Genomic DNA, 6,000 nt, shown 5'->3' with positions numbered 1-6,000 from the left:
CTCGCCGATAAGGCTCAGATTGTTTACCCTTTTTAATACAAATACACGCCTGACTTCTCAAAAACATTTTACTGCCGGAGTTACCAAACTTTCTTACAAGCAACCGCCCGTTTCATATGTAATCTGTCAATTTACTATTTTACTACTAATGAAATTAGCTATGTCACATAGGTGCGGAGTGCGGGTGCTCGTTGGAAAGTTCGACACGGCAAGTTCAAAAAAGGTGACTATGGGTATATATATATATATATAAAGTTAAATTAAATATTATTTGTAAAATATAGGTTTTAATTAAATTTAAATATCCAAACTCATACGTATATGGATGTAGGTTTGGATTGAATAACGAAACCTATCATTTTGGGTATTAAAGAGGAGAGGGGCAGTCGAAAGTTACTCTCTCTTACCTAAGAAGATAAAGACAAAGACAAAAAGAAAAAAGAAAAAAAGCCAGGAGGTAGTTAGGTTTCCCTCCTCCCAATCTCTAGCCAGGATTAGGTGCCATCACATGGCACACTTTGAGTATACGCCTGGCTGCCCTCCGTCTGCTTTTAGACCCCACAATTGACAGACTCTGAGGGCTGCTAGCATGTGATGGCAGCTTCAAGTCAAAACTTGGGGCCTCACAATCACTAGCCAATATAATAATGCTTTTCTCTCATGATTTGATATCTTGGTGTCCTAGGCGTAGAGGAACCACGTCAATCTATCTTGAGCTTGGTGGTTAAACTCTACTGCAATGAGTAGGGGAGGTCCTACGAAAAATAGCTCCACACCGAGATGATAAAAAGCTTAACACCTCTTTTCTTATTAAATGAAAATATTGCCTTATTCAAAACTCTAATTATGACATCCCCTCTCTCCCACTTCACACCTTGGAACAACAAACTATTCCTATAAAGCAGAGAGAAACACGCTTTCACATCTTAATCCGAAATAAAATGGCTGAGGAGAGAAAAGGTTCCTTTTGGAGGGTACTCTCGGGAACAGATCCCGTGGGGATGGGGTGGGGCCTGTAGCTCAGAGGATTAGAGCACGTGGCTACGAACCATGGTGTCGGGGGTTCGAATCCCTCCTCGCCCACCTGGCTCCCCAAAGTCTTTCTCTCTCTCCTCCTTTTCTTTTTCTCATTCATTCTTCTCCTCTCTCTTTCCACCACCTCTTCATATTCCCTTTCTTCTGCCACTCTCTTTTTCTTCTTTTGTTCCCCTTTCCCTCTTTCCTTTTTCCTCCTCCTTCTTCTTCTTTTGTTTCCAAATCTTTCTTCTCCTCCTTCATCTACCGCTGGCAATGGATAGCATGGAAATCAGAGGAGAAACAAATGGGTGGACTGATCTAGCCCATGCCGTATCTGGTGCGCAAGCGATACGTCGAGTTCCCCAATGCACCCATGTGAAATAGTTATGGAAATGACAAAAAAAAGAAAATCCAACAATGGCTGCCCAGTTATACCCTTGTTTAGACCTTCCAACGGCCTGTTCATCGCTCTCTCTAATCATTGCAGTGTCAAGCAGTTGATTGATGCACCAAATTTTGCACGGAGATTTTTTTTTCAACTTTTTCAATCCACCACCACCACTTGAGATACCTTTGTATTAGATTTGCCAATCAGTTTAGCAGTTTGTAAACCATGTAGTGAAATTGCATGGAATGCCCCAAAGCATTGTCAGTGATAGAGACTCGGTATTCTTGAGTTAATTTTGGACCATACACTTCAAGTTAAGTGAGATCAAATTGAACTACAATACAACTCACCACCCATAAAAGGATGGACAAACAAAGATCATTAAGAAGGTCGTATAAACTTATCTTCATTGTTTCATGGGAGACCACCCAAATCATTAACTCCAGTTCCTTACTTGGGAGGAGTATGCTCACAATACCAGCCACCACACAACCATAGAGATGACACCCTTTGAGGTCTTGTATGACTTTCCTCTCCCTTTGATTATTGCATATGAGCACGAGAGTACAACTTCTCCTGAGGTAGATCATGATCTCCGATCACATGATGAGATTATGATGGTTTTGAAACTGAACATAGCCAAGACTCAACAAAGGATGAAACAATTGTATGATAAGGGTCGTTCAGTTTCTGCTTTTGATATGGGTGATTGAGTTTTGTTGAAGCAGAAGCTCCATGGCTAGAAGACATTATTAGGGCAAGAGCAACACAAGCTTTTGTCTAAGTATTATGGGTTATACTAGGTAGAAGAGCAAGTTGGGAGGCTTGTGTACCGACTCGTGCTCCCTGAAGAGGTGAAGATATATCTGGTCTTTCACGTGTCTCATCTTAAGCCATTCTATGGTGAACACTCTGAAGGTTGTGGATGTACCCCATGACGAAGATCACGAGCTCCATTTCATGGTTATTCGCAAAATGAAGAGGTTATGAAAGTATGATCGGATTATGCGAAAATACCTCATTGAGTGGGAGATTGATGGAAAGAAAACAACTTCATGGGAGTGAGAATTCGATTTGAAGAAAAGGTTCCCGAACTTCAAACCTTGGGGGAAAGTGAACTGAAGCGTGGTGGATCTATTACGATCCACATTTTGGAGCCAATGCTTATTTCTAGGATTCAAGTTCCAACACCCCACCAAGAGGCTATGACATGACAAAGTGGGTCCTAAGGAGCTGATGTGGCATGTGAACGTGTAGAAAAGTCAAAGGATACTTGTCATCTCCTAATTCAAGCTAAGTAAGATAATTGGGATCCCACAGGATAGACTCATGACAAGCTTCAGGAGGATCCTACAAGGGAAGCTACTTTTCAAATTCAAGAGGACACATGCCATGAGAGGAAGAAAGTTAGAGCCACAAAGTCAACTTAGTGAGAGCCACATGGGGGCTCTCTAAATAAGAAGAAAGACAAGAAGAAGAAAGGAAAGTATGGGACTCCCCCCACTTTCTCAATTGGTGGGGCAAGGCCACCTCCTCTACTTTCTTATTCTCTTTTGGCTAGATTATTTTTATTTTGTTTTTTAGTTCCAACATGATTTGTTTTCTTTTATTTAATTATGTTTTTAGTAACTTAGTTAGGATAACTAAGATTGGCTAGGGAGGGTCTCCAGTTAGGCTAACCACCCCCTCTCTGGTTTAGTTCTGAGTGTCAGTTTGGATTCAGTTTTAACAGTTAGAAGGTGTATGGGGGATACGAGTTAGATTTGATATTTTAGATTGAATCTGGACCCAACCAAGCCCACTTACTATATAAAGTGCCTTAGAGATCTATTTTGTAGTTTATGCAAATCTCTCACTCTCCTGTGCCCCCCGCTATCTCTTCTCCTCTCTTGGACAACCAGCTGTGGGTATGATGGTCCCTCTCTTTCCCTCTGATCTGCTCTGATCCACGTGAAAACTAGGTCCCCAAGGATTGACCGTTCACCCTATCCAAAGATCCCAAGCCTTTGGTGCTTTAAGACCGGGTGATCTAGCTTCTCATCGTGAGATCCAACACTATTGTGTTGCAGATCATATGTCTGAGTTTCAGAACCTGGGAGAGACTTCTCAAAACTGCATATGAGTGGTAAGTGAACCTCTATACCTTCTCAAGACCTTGCCCAAGACTTAGAGCTTTTCTAGAACCCTACAAACCAAAATCGCACTTTTTGGGAACATGACAGGCCCATTTTGTCTTATCCAACCTCTCTAGACTCCCTGCGGCCTAACCCATGACCAGAGACTCTTTCCACACCATACTCTATGTTTCTAGACCCTATATGAACCTTTTCATCGAGTCTCATACCCGTTTGACATGGTTTCATATTAAAACACGAAACTGCACCACTACCTGATTAGCTTGTCTTGTTTATTCCCACTTTCAAACCCCAAATAATTAAAACAAGAAACCTAAGGCTTCTACCGCTCCGTATCTAGCAAGGTGCAAGTCCTAGAACCCCACACCCACAGGTTCCATGCACTTTGTCTCACATATTTGATCTATTGGAAACCATAGGCATTCATTTAGAGTACCCATCTACCACCCAACCCGATATTCTAACTTTTCCATCTTCCTAGGCGAATCTAGTTCAACTTGCCTCGAGTGGTAAATTTTTTAAGGTGACCACACTCACTCCTATTTCTACTTCAGCCAATTTGTGCTAAGGAAGATTGCAGACACTTTGATGGGTTGCAGTCTTCTTCTCGAGGCACATACCATTGTTTTCTCTTTAGGACTTCTTATATTTTTTTTGTTTTCTTTTGACTTCTCCTGACACTTTCTTTTGGGGCATTTTTTTAGTTGTAGGGATATACTTGGATTCCCATTAGCAAAGTGACCGTTCCACTTCTCTCTAGTCTCTCCAGGTTGGCTTGGTGGTCAACTCCTCAATCGAAAGGGGAGTATTCACAGTCGACTGTTTGGATGATGATCGATTCATTAGATCATTCCAAGATATGAATTCCTCTCTTCTTTTTTCTTTGATTCTCGAGTACAATGCTTCCCGATGTGTCTTTTCTATCTCTGATTTTTGTTTATTGTTCTTTTATCTCTTAGGTGGTATGGAGGCCCTACACCTTGGAGGAGGAGGAGTCTCTAGGAGATGCCATCTTGCTGGACTGTGCCCCCAGTATTCACTTGTTTGACTGGATCAGAGAGTGTTATTATCTGAACAGGGTGATAAGGCAGTTTGATCTTCGACAAAGTGTCCCAACAACGCCAGTGGGAAAGAGGCTTTATACCTCTCCTTGGTACAAATTGGGAGTCGAGAAGGTGATGACAATTGGGAATGCATGGAAGGTTCAGGGAGCGTGCATGCTATAGTAAACATCTTTGGAGTATCATGAGGATAACTACTTAAGGCGAAGAAGGTTATATGTTCCCCCCTGGAACACGCAGGTGCGTGTTCTCGGGTCTGAATGAGCGCCACATATATAAGCACGTGAGGCTCGTTTCCCCTACCTTAAGTAAGGGAGAACACACACCACCCTCCCCTACTTAAGGTAGTATTCCTAGGTACAGTTGGGCCCACTTTGCCATAGGATGGGTCGAGATGGAGCAGAGGCAACGTCTGCAAAACATGATATTGCAACAACTTCTTGGGGCGCCTTCTCAGGAGAGGACTAGAGGGCAGAGGTTGATCCTGATGTCTTCTCTTATGAGGAGATGATGGGCAAGCCATCGAGGTTTTGTCAAGACCATCTTGAGCAGACAAAGGGAGAAGAGTTGGCTCGACGACACCCTCGAGCTGAGTTTGTCCTTGGTTCAGAGCCTTCTCGAGGCATTGAGGTACTTTTGCTTTTGCTCTTGTCATTTTTCTTTTTTCTTTTTGCATTGTTGCTTGGCCCAGGACTAACCTATTGACTTGGTTGACTTTAGCAGTAGGAGTGTAAAGTGTATGAGGCATGGATTCAGAGCCTAGTAGATGTTTTGTCTAAGCAGACTATTATGCTAGAGGAAGCCCAAGGAGCTCGAGACACTATGGAGGAACTGCAAGCCGCATTGGAAGAGGCTAAGAAAGCTTGAGATGTCATCTTCGAGGAGGGTAAAGTGGTTGCATAGGCATATTTGGCGCACAATGCATGTGCACCCTCCTTGTGCATAGACATACGCAATCCCAGTTTAGCAAGCCATATGTATTTTTCATTTCGCATCTATATAGGCATTTCTTCCTTTAGCATTAGCATTGCACTTAGGCAAATGCATATGCATCTCATTCATACATTAGGCATTGCATTTTCATTAGCATATGCATTTTCATCGTAACTTAGGAATAACCACAAACATGTTAGTTTTAAATATAGCATTTTCAATTTCTTTCTATATTTTGCATTTTATTGCCTTGTGCTAACTCATATTTACAAAGAAAGCATGGGAGATTCTGATTTCCTTTCCTAGATTAGGACTTTTAGTATTTCAATTTCAATTTAAGACTGTAATAATTCTAGATTAATGAGAATTTCTATTTTTCTGTTTAGAATAGAATGTATGAGCATATAGTTGCATTTTAAATTCTCGTAAATTGCTTGCAGCATTTCCTTTTTACCTTATTTAAAAA

The sequence above is a fragment of the Nuphar pumila genome, chromosome 15, assembly GCF_984573655.1.
Source record: "Nuphar pumila chromosome 15, dmNupPumi1.hap1.1, whole genome shotgun sequence".
Lineage (NCBI taxonomy): Eukaryota > Viridiplantae > Streptophyta > Magnoliopsida > Nymphaeales > Nymphaeaceae > Nuphar > Nuphar pumila.
The sequence above is the reverse complement of the archived record's forward strand: the minus strand, read 5'-3'. Positions refer to the sequence as shown.